Source organism: Haplochromis burtoni, unplaced genomic scaffold (genome assembly GCF_018398535.1).
Source record: "Haplochromis burtoni strain Fernald_Lab_line unplaced genomic scaffold, NCSU_Asbu1 Contig_26, whole genome shotgun sequence".
NCBI classification, from domain to species: Eukaryota; Metazoa; Chordata; class Actinopteri; order Cichliformes; family Cichlidae; genus Haplochromis; species Haplochromis burtoni.
The window spans coordinates 791,222-804,699 of NW_024582387.1; the positions used below are offsets into that span (position 1 = coordinate 791,222).

Consider the following 13,478-nt stretch of genomic DNA (forward strand, 5'->3'; position numbering starts at 1 on the left):
TGGCAAGCGATCACTGATTGCTTTGACCACAGTCAATCTCCAAAATCATCATCTACTTCTACAGACCTATGGAGAGGTGACACATTGTTGTTATTGTTGGACAGCACTGAGCAGCTCTTTCTGTGGCAGGCTGCAGCACCCACAATGTGGGCAGAGGTCTTTCCTTCGAACTGCTGTCAGACTCCACAACAAAGACTGAAAATGACCACACACGCACAGACAGAAACACACATAACCAATAAACCATGGTAGCCTTCGCTAGTCTCGCTTATGTGCAGTGTAATCTTTCTGACAATTATTTTACATATTATTTTACTCTATTTCAGTCTTTCTCAAACTGTGTTACTTGGGCTCTCTCTGGTGATACACGGGAAATCTCTATGCAAAGATGACACAAGAGTTCCCGAAGCTCTTCTGGGAGCTGGAGTCAACCAGAAAACATTTCCTGGAGCATGAGTCCTCTATAAAGAGCAGCCTTTCCTTATCGCCAGCTACACAGCGCTGGCAGGCTCGTTTCCCTGGCCTTAAAACTGCAAAGGCTGCACGGCGCTGTCACGCTGATGGTACCACCTCATAAAATATATGGCTCTTGAAGTACCACCCTTATGAGCGACGTTAAAGTACAGTAGTATACGCCTAATTAACACCACATAGAGTTTAGACAAGACAATTTTATTTCTTATATGAATGTTATGTATTGTAACTGTTATAAACAGGATGTGGTAATTGATAATAATAACAACCGTACTGCATTAAAACATTCACAGCGGGTGAGATATCTGGTCCCACCTGATGATCTACAAACCCTGCTTCTGGGTCAAAACTATTCCGCGTTTATCAAGGCAGTTGTGTTTGTAACATGTTTTAATGCTTTGTACTTTGTTCTATTTAATCTGAACAAGCCCCTAAAAAAAAGCAGTGATCACTGTCGGCCTCTCTCGGTTTTTATTACCACTGTTTATTTTAAAGCTCAGTTTTTAAAACTTTATGATGTAACTACAGCCCAGCCCATGTAGCAGTATATTAATTGCTAACCTTGTATTGTGGATGGATTGTCTCAGTATTTCTCCTGACTGAAGTTTGGTCTGTTTACATCAACCCGACATGTGATTGGATTTGTCCCTAAACATCGGGAACCCTCGCGTTAGCGTTCATACTCCAGACATTCCTGCAGCGTAACTAATGGTGTGTGTTAACTGGCTTCATGTGTATAGGAATTTATTTTACTTGTGTATTAATCACATTATTTTATTGTATACTGCCTGGGTGCCACTGGATTTTAACAAGTCTCACACTCATACAGTAAGACAAATGGTGGGGGTCTAGTTAGGAAGTTGGGGGAAGCAGACAGCTCCACAGGAAGAATCTTTTGTCTCTTTGAGGACTCTGGGAGGTAGCAAGGGAGTGTGAATCTTAAGGTGTGAAACTGCTGTCTGCTGCCTTTTGTTCCTGGAGAAGGTATTTAACTGAGAGCCATGCTAGGCTCAGAGAGACTCTGCTGACCTGCCCCGCGGTCATGTAGGCTCTCCACAAGCTTGGTTGTCTGTTCTTTGTGTGTTTTGATTAAAGAATGTTAGCTACCACTCACCGCTCGTCTGCAGGCTTTATTTAAATGGAAAACTTCCACAACACATGGATCGATAGATCTGGGTGTCATCTGCTTAGCAGTGAAAATCTATGCCATGACTTCTGATGATACTGCCTATACTGAAAACCTATACTGATGATACTGCATGTATAATGTGAACAGAATTGGTCCTAACACTGAACCCTGTTGAAGTCCATAATTAACCTTCCCAGTGCGGGTATATGTGTGTGCGTGTCTCACCCTGCCATAAATGGTATCAGCAATTGTCAGTTTTACAGAAGGAAGTGAAGACTATGGAGATGTTTGCCAACCCTAAAGTCATAAAAGTTAAGAAAAGCTCTGTGTGCAAGTTATGGTCATGCAAATGTGTCTGCCCGCCTTTCCATTTCGACAGCAAGCACGTCACTGGAAGCAGATGACATATGCAGCTGCTGAATGCCTGTCGGTTGACAAATGGGACAAAATAGAGAAAAGAGCAACAGCGGAGTTCGTCCAGGAATGGGAGAAGAAAACAAACTTTAACCTCCTAAGACCCGAACTCTTTCATGGCATGCATTTTTAATTTCTCTTTATATTTGGGCAGATTGGGACCTGATAATGTAAAAACAAAGAATTACGTGATTTTTTTTTTTTTTTTTACCTGATTTTTGTTTAAGAAAAATAGGATCCAGTCTGTCTGTCGCAGGGCTAACGCACAGAGACAGGCAACCAGTCGCACTCACATTCACTCCCGCATTCACACCTATGGGCAATTTAGATTGATAAATTAACCTAACCCCACAAACTGCATGTCTTTGGACTGTGGGATGGACAGTCATTAATTTCCTCTTCTGCTGGCTTCATGCCTGAAGCCTTTCATACATTCGTAAACCTGTTCAGAAAACCTGTTTCCCTTATTAACGAAGTAGGAAACATCCACTTAACCCTTGTGTGGTGTTCGTATTTTTGTTACTCAGCCAGTGTTCATGGGTCTGGTGGACCCGCTAGAGTTTTGGCTTTCCAAATTAACACTATCAAACAATTTTATGTTAAATTACTCAACAGATGCTTACTTCATCCCAATTACAAGACATATGAACAGCAAACATGGTTAATTTTTTCCCTTTACCTTTGTTAGATCACATTTATGAATTAATGTGCTTCTCGTTTTTCTTTTATATAAAATGTTATAAATAAATCAGTTATAATCAAGTGGAGTGAGTGGAAAGACACAACACATTTACACGTGAAAAAAATAATTAATTGTTTAATTTTTCTTTTTAAAAAAACTGAACACGGGTCTCACAGACCCGAACACCATACAAGGGTTAAGGCAGGGGTGCTAAACTCCAGGCCTCCAGGGCCGGTGTCCTGCAGGTTTTTGATGTGTCCTTGATCCAACACAGCTGACTTGAATGGCTAAAAGAGCTCCTCAAAATGTCTTGAAGTTCTCCAGAGGCCTGGTAATGAACTAATCATTAGATTTAGGTGTGTTGACCCAGGGTGAGATCTAAAACCTGCAGGACGCCGGCCCTCGAGGCCTGGGATTCGACCCCCCTGATTTAAGGCAATGTAAATATCCCAGAGAGTTGAGAGTTGAAAAGATAGTGGAGGGTCTTGATGTTGTTTTAGGGTTTTCAGGATGGGGAAAAGGGACATAATTTCCTGTCCCAAGAACACATTGCAACAACAGGGCTTCCTGTCTTGCTTCCTCCCCTTTTCTGTGAACTCTGACACCTCTTTTGAGAAGTCCCTTTAGCGTTTATTAATCCCAATATGCAGCACCAAAGGTCTCTTCAGCTGATGTGTAAAAATGTCCAGGCAACTGCGGACGTTCACTTTAACTGGGTTATAGTGGAGTCTAAAGCTCCCTGTTGATAAAGCAAATTAGTCAGCTGACAAAGCAACAACTGCTTGCTTTCTCAAATTTCTGTAAAAGGAACAAGGCCTCGTCGAGACCCATGGAAAGTAAGTACAGTCCACTTGATGCGATCAGACCGGGTCCTCTGATAGGGATGGGTATTGATAAGATTTTCACGATTCCGATTCCATTTTCGATTCTGATTAACGATTCGATTCTCTTATAGATTCTTTTTTTTTTTTAAAAAGGAGAACACTAAGGTCTAGGGCTGCACGATTTTGCATAAAATGAGAATCACGATTTTTTGGCTTAGAATTGAGATCATGATTCTCTCACGATTTTCTTTTCCAGCATAAATATTTATTGCACTTATTAACTGCACATCAACTTCGCAACAGTTGAGACTGAACATAAAAACAATAAATAAACATAAAAACAACAAATGTCTCACGTTTTGTTGTTGCCGCAAAATGTTGTACTGCTTGAAATTCCGTCTCCACCGTTGCTCGACGCTGCGTGTATAGAGCAGGTAGTGCAACAATAGAAAAATAGTTGCGGGACGGCACTGTGTAGCGTTTGTCTAGGGTGTTGATCATTTTCCTAAATCCCTCGTTTTGCACAGTGTTGATGGGAGCCATACAGTGGGGCAAAAAAGTATTTAGTCAGCCACCGATTGTGCAAGTTCCCCCACCTAAAATGATGACAGAGGTCAGTAATTTGCACCAGAGGTACACTTCAACTGTGAGAGACAGAATGTGAAAAAAAAATCCATGAATCCACATGGTAGGATTTGTAAAGAATTTATTCGTAAATTAGGGTGGAAAATAAGTATTTGGTCAATAACAAAAATACAACTCACTAAATACTAAATACTTTTTTGCCCCACTGTATCTTTGGTCAGGTGATAAGTAATAGCCTCCGTAATTTCTTTGTGCCTGCGGGAGTTCGACGTGAAGCGCTGTATAAGGTTCCCGTTATTGATGTTTGGGTGGTTGACCGGGACGGATTTTCTCCTGTCACTTTCTCGTCATCCCTGACGTGCTCTCCGTTGTTTTTTCCCCTGCTAATTTTAGCAGCCAGCTTCTGTATCACGTGGTATAAGGCTCCGCCCTTGTCACTTGTTGAGCAGGAAGAGTGAGCGCTTGTTTTCATGCAGATTACGTCCCGGATCAAAATGAGGTACAATCGTCGTCGTCTTTTTTCTTTAAATCGTTGTCATTTGGAAATGAGATCGCACATAAGTATGAATCGAGATCGCGATTTTCTAACGATTAATCGTGCAGCCCTAGCGCACAGTAATGGCAGGTTTTGTAATAAGGCAGATCGCGCTAACATAATATGCACTGTTAGTTGATTATTTACCTGCCGCATTAACGGGAGAGGACGTGCAAATGTTACCGCTGCTGCTTGGTTGAGATTCACGAGTCCGGAGCGGAATTAAAAACACAACATTCATTTAAGGTTATCGTGTGTTTTGTGAGCAAATGCTTTTGCATATTCCTAGTGTTTCCTCCCTTAAATGAAATATCTACTTTGCAAGTATTGCAAGTTGCCCTGTTGTCTTCCGTTCTCGTAAAGTATAATCAAACTTTTTAGTGTTTGAGCCGCCTAGGCGCTGTGTTTCCTGCCAGGTAAATGACGCTCCGCAACGTGGTGACGTCATTCGGGGTGACTGGAATCGATAGGGGAATCGTTTGCAAAAATGGCAAACAGTTTCAAGGAATTGAAACAGTGGGAACCAGTTCTCAACAAGAACCGGTTTTCGATACCCATCCCCATCCCCATCCTCTGATGTAATAAACTCTTTGGCTCACAAAGGTTTCATTACACTTGCAGTAATGAGCTCAGCTGTTACAGACTCTGGGAAAGTTTCACTTTGTATATAATAAAGAACAGCTCTAATGACTGTTACACCATCAATATTACATTTTAGTTAGAGGGGAAAAAGCAAAACTACAAACACTTGTTTGTAGTTGCAAATTTAAGTTAAATTCTTGCACTCTTGAGCCCTGCACACAGCAGCTGTTGCCTTCCCCACCGTCTTTCATATCACTAACAATTCCCCCTCTCTTTTAGATTCTTGTTAAAACTGCAGAGCCTCATATGCTTCCTCTAATGTAAAAAAACAAGATGAAAATACTAAGAAGAAAAATAAGTCAAATTAAGGTATTATTGATCATTTCTGCTTTTCTTTATAAACTGTTTTATTTTTGGATGATTTCTTGTATTGTCAGTTTCTTCCTGTGATTTAGCTAAATAAACTGCTTCACTTCAATACAAAACTGTTGACCAATAGTCTACTGATCCCAACAGATAAGATATTCAACAGTCCAAAGTTTTGTTTAACCTTCCTGTGTTCCTGTATTTACACGCAAATTTACATGTTTCAGGAGAGACATCCGCCACGTCCAAATCTGGATCCACATACCGGTTTACTGCAGCAGTAATAATATGCTTACCATGAATTTACATTGATATGGTTAGAATGACTTTTAACGCCATTATTGATTCATTTTAAAGGCCTAATTCTTTCTTGTTGAACTCACTGACTCCTGATCAATGTGTGAACTCCCATCTAAAATGAATATCGAGCACCTTGTTGATGCACAATGTTCATTCACAAAGGAACAAAGTAAACACTAAGCACAATCCTTTGTTAGATACCAGGACTGTAGGAGTATTTAAGTTGCTTTAAGTATAACAGAGACAGTACTTTATTTCTGCCATTTTCAGAAGTATTGCTGAACTGAAATAGGAAAGAAAGTGTGTCAAGCTCTTAAAAGTTTATGAAGGTAAAAGCCACATGTGCGTTTTTGAGCCTTTGAGAGGACAGTGACTGATATAAAATTCCTTGGGTCCAAGTCTGAACCCTTAAACATCTCTTTGAAGAAGGAAGGATCAGCCACGTTGTCCTAAAATTGCACTTTGTACAATCCTCGTAAATTACACACTACACCAACAGTCAGAAACGCATTCCCTAGTCTTTCATAAAACACGCCAACTCCAAATTTAAAACCTTGTATTTATCTTCAAACAGTCCCTACTGAGTAAAAAACATTCTGACTTTCAGAAATGTAACTTACAGCGGTCCTCACAAAGATAGTCGATCGACTATACACACAAAACATTTTAACAGCAATACAGCACAGGAAGAAGAGGGGCTAAAAAAAAAAGCTTGCTCTCATATCCGGTACAGGAAGGCTTGACTCACAGGCATGATTTTTTTTGGGGTGGGATCTTTATTACATATTTTTACTGAACCTAAACGTGTCATTGTCCTGTTTCTCTACATAATGGCTGTCCTTGTAGTCTGACAGTCCATTTTATAAAAAAGACAACATCTATTCAGCATTAAGTATTGCCACACAAAAATCCTCTGACTCTGAATGTTTGGTGAAGAAATGAAAATGGATTCAGGAAAATGAGCAGACAGTCTGTAAAAACCGACTTAGTCAGATTTAGTCAGGCCTCTATAATTACTTTAGCCCCAACCCAGTCTAAAAAGAAAAAAAAACAAAAAAAAACCACTAAATGACCACACAACCTGCTCCACTGACCATCATTATATTACATTCAAGTGTACCATTTCAGTTGTCACATAAACATAAATATCACAGGCAGTCCCAAACATAATTACACAGGGAGTTTTACTGGTCTGGCACACCTATGATCAAAGTGGGCTGTAGCGGGTCCTCGATATAAAATGAACCACAATTCTCTCACTTCTTTGAAGTTTTGAACATAAAGCACTGATTTTTTTTGTTCTACCATTTGACTATAAACAAGACAAAGCAGGGGAGCAATAATAACTGGGACTGTAAAATTAAATACAAGACAGTCAGTATCATAGACATGGCTATCTGTCCGTGCCCCTTCTTCTGGAAATCAACAGCTAGTTTACAAGAAATACATAATCGGTTATGGTAAAATGTTATGACTGTATGGAACACAGTGACCTTGAAAGTAATATATTCTGAGCCCTGTCAGTTCAAAATTATTCGTGGAAGTCTTGATGTGTTTGTCTCTTCACCCTCTGATTGCCTTCTTCTTCTTCTTTTAAATTCTCTCACCAGGTGGCAAGTGGTCTCTCTCCCGTCAGCACTGGCCTTTCCCTTCAGTTACTTTTTGTAGTGTTGTTTAATTATTATTTAATTTAGAATTTATTGCAATACCTTTTTTCTGCTTACTGACATTAACTTAGAGGATAAGCCTGAATGACGGTTGGTTCCAGGCCTTTTCCCTCTTTTGTTTGATTTTGCCATTGTGCCATCTCCCTTATTTGTGTTTAAGTGTCTTGGGTTCCTTTGATCCATGAATTTAGAGACCACAACAAAAGGTACACGATGAAGCCACAAATACTACTTGCCAAAGACCTGCAGAGCAACCGAAAATAGGGACGCATCAGGTATCATACAGACTCCAGTAGCACAACTGGCATCTCTGACACTCTGCTGATCTAATTTAATTAAATGGAATTTAGGGTTATTATATGTACATACATCTTGCATAGGCGGAGCCCGCTGCATTTCAAGAATTAGAGCCAACACAAAAACAACAAATAGTCAGCAGTCCAGGAGCATTTTACACTACCACGCCAAGGTCTGTTTATTTGTTTGCCATAGTTCATGACCTGATTATGACGAGGTAAACAAACACTGGTCTAGTGAGCTGATGAGGAGGCACATCGCCCTAAAACTGACTGGAAAACTTCTATTGATCCTACAGTTTCATGATGAAATGTCAACAACAACTAAGTGATTAACTGCTATTACAGCGATACTGCAATACATAATATTGACAGCCAGGGGAAGATGACAAAAAATTATATTTAGCACAGTTGCTCTGTTGTGTGTGTTTTGCTGTAATGCTAAATGTCCTGAGGATTAATAATTAGATTTATGTTGATAAGGTGTCAGGGATAAAACTGCTGATTGTTTCCAGGATGTCAACAGGAAACGCTGTAATGAAGAAGTGCTACGCACAGACAATCGCAGGCTACCAGCAGACTAATATCACAGAGATGATAACAACCTGGAGTCAAAACAGGCCACACTGTCAACAGCACAAATATTACAGCAGCTGCTCTATATAAACACTTGATGGTCTTTTACCAGTAACACTAACGCTGAACTCTACAGTAGGGCAACAATACACCAAGAAAACCTCGACACATAATATAATATTGTTAAAGCACTAGCAGACAACAGGCCAACTCCACTCCAAGAACACATTAAATGCACACAAAGCAGCCGAGCACCACCAACTGTAATCTATAAAGACTCTCAGTAAGATAACTACAGACTAGCGATACACTGAAGTTCGATGTGGGAGGAAAATAACACAGTAGAGTGCAGCTACGTGTAAATACACCAAACTGAGCGCAGCATAACAGAGAAGTACTATTAAATATACATTTTATGTATGTATGACTGACATTTCTCCTTAACTTCCTATTCAAAGAAGTTCTTTTTTTCGATAGCGTGGTGTACAACAAGCTATAACTAGACTTTTTTTTACTTTTACATTCTTCGCTCCATGCTTATCAGTATTTATCCTCGGGGTTGTAAATAAGCACACCGGTTTACTTGTAAAACTATCATGCAAATACATTATTTTGCTTGACTAAGCATTATGAAGGCTAAGTAACTTGTACAGTTTTTGATGACGCTTCTGTGTGGAACCAACTGAAGGCTTTACTGGATGTCCCACACTGTTAGTGTATTCTTTGAGGGGGCGGCATTACATGAAGCTTCTGGTAAGGCCCTCATTTCCTCATAAATAGATGGGTGGGCGGACAGACTTCTGACAAGCTAATGAATATTACAGGAGTAATATGAGCGATAAGTAAAGTCTATGAGGCAAGCTACAACACACAGGATCACAAGACTATAGACATACTGTAAACATCCATTAGGTAAAATATATTAAAAGTACAATAAAAACAATCAGTCCGTTTAAACAGATAAACTACAGCAATATTTCAGGAATACATGAAGCAGGCCATTATAGCTAAAGGTACATCAAATACTGCAGAAAGGCATAGAAGTTGACAAATGAGAATATTCTAACACCACCATGAAAATCGCTATTATTATGTAGGACAAGCAATAATAAGCTAAAATATGATAGGGATGCAGATATAAAGACCAGAGCAAAGTTCTAAAATAATTTTAAGGAAGCACTTTGTAGTAAGTTGTGGTTCCTTAAAATTGGATATACAAAGAACTGCAACTGCATGTCCCCCAGCAGCAGACGGGCAGCTACAAAAATAGAAAAGTACAGACCTCAAGTCTGAAGGTATTTGTCCCCAACCCACCCCCAACGTTATCTGCCTCCTTCTAAAGTATCTCACGCCTTTTCCTTTCCTTTAGAAATCACAACACAAACAAGCAATCCACGTCAAGAGAAAAACAGCACAATCCGGAGTAAACCTGGCTTCAAAATGCGTTAAGTTTTGGTGGAAACTTTAAGAAGTTTCTAGCCCGAGTTACGAACACGCCGTTACTCAGAATGATTGATACACGGCTTAAGACACATAACGAGCCAGTAAACAGCCGGTAAAACCGCACAAAGCTCCGAGAAGAACAAACCGAAAAACACTTACACGAAGGAGCAGCAGCTACAATAGACACCAGTTAGATTTTCTTCCTTTCTGTTAGAGGAGCAGCAGAGCTGAGGGCATGATGATGCAGAACAGAGACCCCACCCACCGGGAGGGGAGGGGCTTGGCGAAAGAGGAGATTTTTTTTTACCACCCAAAAACATTTTTTCTTTCTAACGGTGCGGTTTTTTGGGTGTGTTTGTGTTACAGGCATGTTGCAGTGTTGAGTCTTTAAAATTTTACAAAATGGATGCAAAGATTTTACAGATTTATCTGGTTAGGCCTTCTCGGCTTTGTTGAGAAAAAGCAAGGAGATAAAATCCAACAATAGGTTCAAGTTTAGGTTCTTAGATCAGATTTGACTTGTGTTAATTAAACATGAGTTATGAGCTTATTAGGTTAATTTAGGTTATTTTTAGGTAACCTGTAGCTAGTTTTCAAGAATTAATACAAGTCAAAGTAATTTATCTATGAACTGAAATAAACTTGTGTGTATTTCCCCATAAAGAGAAGGAAGAAAAAAAAAAGAAGCTTCAGTAATTTTATCTGTAGTTCAGTCAGCTGAAGTCTTAGAAACTTAATTGGGCTATAATTAGCCCATATTTTAATGCCATACGTTTCATTCCAGTGGTTTTTGGCACTCACATTTATGAGTTTCTGTTCATTTTGTTTTTAAGCTGCAGATCAGACCAGGCCATAAATTTAGCTAGCTAATATATTATCACTCTGTAAACAATTACCAATAATAGTGGGACAGAGTGTTCAGCAATGTTCACTGAAGGGCTGTACTTTAAATGCTTTTAAATGTAGATGTAATTTACAATGGCATTTGGGAACTATAGGAGCCTGTGATATACTACTACAATATTTCTCAGACTGCCCTGTAATTGTTCTAGAAATGAATTCTGTTTAAATATGTTACCAGATGACTTCAGTTTCTCCTTAACCAAACTCCATTCAAACCAAACTCCATTCAAATCAAATCAAATCACTTTTATTACTTTTATCACTTTTATTTTTATTTGCCTACTGATGTTGGCCAGAGGGGCCGATGGCGCGATATGGCAGCCTCGCTTCTGTCAGTCTGCCCCAGGGCAGCTGTGGCTACAACCGTAGCTGCCTCCACTAGTGTGTGAATGCGAGAGTGAATGAATAGTGACATTGTAAAGCGCTTTGGGTGCCTTGAAAAGCGCTATATAAATCCAATCCATTATTATTATTATTATTATTATTATTATTATTATTATCACATCACATGTGCATGTGCACTGGTACAGTACATGCGAGTGAAATTCTTGTGTGCGAGCTTCACAAGCAACAGAGGTGTGCAAAAAAAATACAATAACATAAAACAAGCAAAATATAAGAATGGCTAAATCTGAGAGTAATAAATATATGTACAATATAAGAGTGTATGCATTACTGGGTGTGTATACTAAATAGGTTTTTCTACGTGTGTGTGTGTGTGTGTGTGCGCGCGTGTATATATATATATATATATTTTACAAATTAAGTAGAGTAAACAATAAAATAAAATATATAAAATATACAGAGGTTGGTAGTTGAACATGTGCAAAACAAATGGCATTTATATACAGTGTGGAGTGCATAATGTTGAAGTTCCAGTAGTAAGTGTGAGGTGTCTTCCTGATGGAAGTAGTCTGAACAGTTTATGGCTGAGGTGACTGGAGTCCTTGATGATCCTTCCCGCTTTCCTCAGGCACCGCTTCCTGTAGATGTCTTGGAGGGAGGGAAGCTCACCTCCAATTATCCGTTCAGAGCACCGCACTACTCTCTGGAGAGCTTTGTGGTTGTAAGCGGTGCTGTTGCCATACCAGGTGGTGATGCATCCAGTGAGGATGCTCTCAATGGCATTCGACTATCCCTTGGTGTGTTAGAGTGAATACTGTTTTATGTTTTGTTTTCATATGGCTATAATGAATAGTGCCTTTGAGTTCTCACCACCATTGTCATGAAAATGAAACCAGCCAGAACTATGAATTTAAACAGCTTTATTTATATGGATTAGGGGGAGGGGAGGGCCTAAAGTTGATGCATTTACTCACAACACACTCCTATTAACGGTACTTAAGAACCCGATTATCTGCACACACACGTTGGTAGTTTCGTGTTAAATTCAGTCTTAAGTTTTTTATTTTTCATTTGCACAGCTGCATCTATAAAAACAGTTTTACTGGATATTTTCTAACAGACCTTAATCTTCAGTACTGATCATTTAACCTCCAAAGTTCAGCCCTAGTATTGCTCATGTTATGATGAGGCATGGTTCGAATCCAAAACTCAGAGATTGAATAAGTAAACAAGAAACAAAGAAACTTTTTTTTATTTAGACAGAAAACTAAAGCCTACGATGTACAAAGGTTGAGTGATGAAAGCAAACTAGAATCCGAGAATGTCCAAATGTGACCACCACATTAAAACGAGATTAGACACTCTGACAAACACTGGAAGGAGACTGAGAAGCAAATGAGGTACTCTGCTGAAATTAATGAAAGTGATGACAAAGCAAGTAACATAAATAGATCACACAAAACAAATGACTACCAAAATAAAACAGGAACACCTGAACAGGGAATCACAGAACACAGAGATGAAATTTTGATAACAAGATATAAACAAAAACTCTAGACACTAACACTAAGTTTGATTAAACCAGTCTGACATTAATCAAAAGGAGGAGATTTAAAAAAAAAAAGAAAAAAGAAAAAAAAAGAGCACACTTACACCCCAAAAACATAGAAACCTAGATTACATGGACAAAAATATAAAAAAAATCACCTTAAAAAAATGCACAGTGAGGACGTAGAAGAACAAAACTCAGTTATCGCTTCAAATTTTTTAAATTCCAGGGCCTCTTGCAAGAAGCTGCTGGGTGGGGCTTCTGCGCCCCCATTAAAAGCTGTGAGTCTGAGATAACTATAGTAGTGATCGTTGCTCTCTATGACATCACATATGGCTGAGAGTAAAAAAAAAAAAAAGACTCAAAGAGAGAGTTTATAGCGGTCTAAAACCTGAACCTTTGGTTTAAAGGGATTAATTGAACACCCACTGAAAATTCTTTTTAATGTTGCCCATAATTAATATGAAAATCCGCTATTGCAAAATAATGTGATCAAAAACAAGGAAAACAGGCTCTTTTTAACCATAATGGCTGCTTGGGTTAATGACGAGGCTGATTGTATTTTAACAGTTAACGGGAGTGAAGCAGTAAATGTTTCCCCTTGAGGCCTCAGCAGGTTAATATAGTCATGTAGGCAGACAAAGCACTGCAGTGTTGTTTTGTTTGCCTAACATTTATATTTTTAACATTACAAACAGGTTTTGTGGAGAACTACCTGACCTTTTGTAAAATGTAAAACACATTCTCGTGGAGCTTTGTCTTAGGAGTAAATTAAAACTTTGACAGCAACACTTCCTCTGTCTCAGCC

The 13,478-nt window shown here is 39.1% G+C and overlaps 1 protein-coding gene across 2 annotated transcripts in view; it reads right to left on the minus strand.

Moving 5' to 3' along the window:
• st3gal8 (ST3 beta-galactoside alpha-2,3-sialyltransferase 8) overlaps positions 1-10,146 on the minus strand; it is a 28,012-nt gene extending 17,866 nt beyond the window's left edge. The window contains exon 1 of one of the 2 annotated variants that reach the window (XM_005917813.2): positions 10,033-10,146. The gene's annotated coding sequence lies outside the window, so the exon portion shown is untranslated. The remainder of the gene's footprint in view (positions 1-10,032) is intronic. The other variant, XM_005917812.2, reaches the window with a different exon arrangement.
• Positions 10,147-13,478: the final 3,332 nt, after the last annotated feature.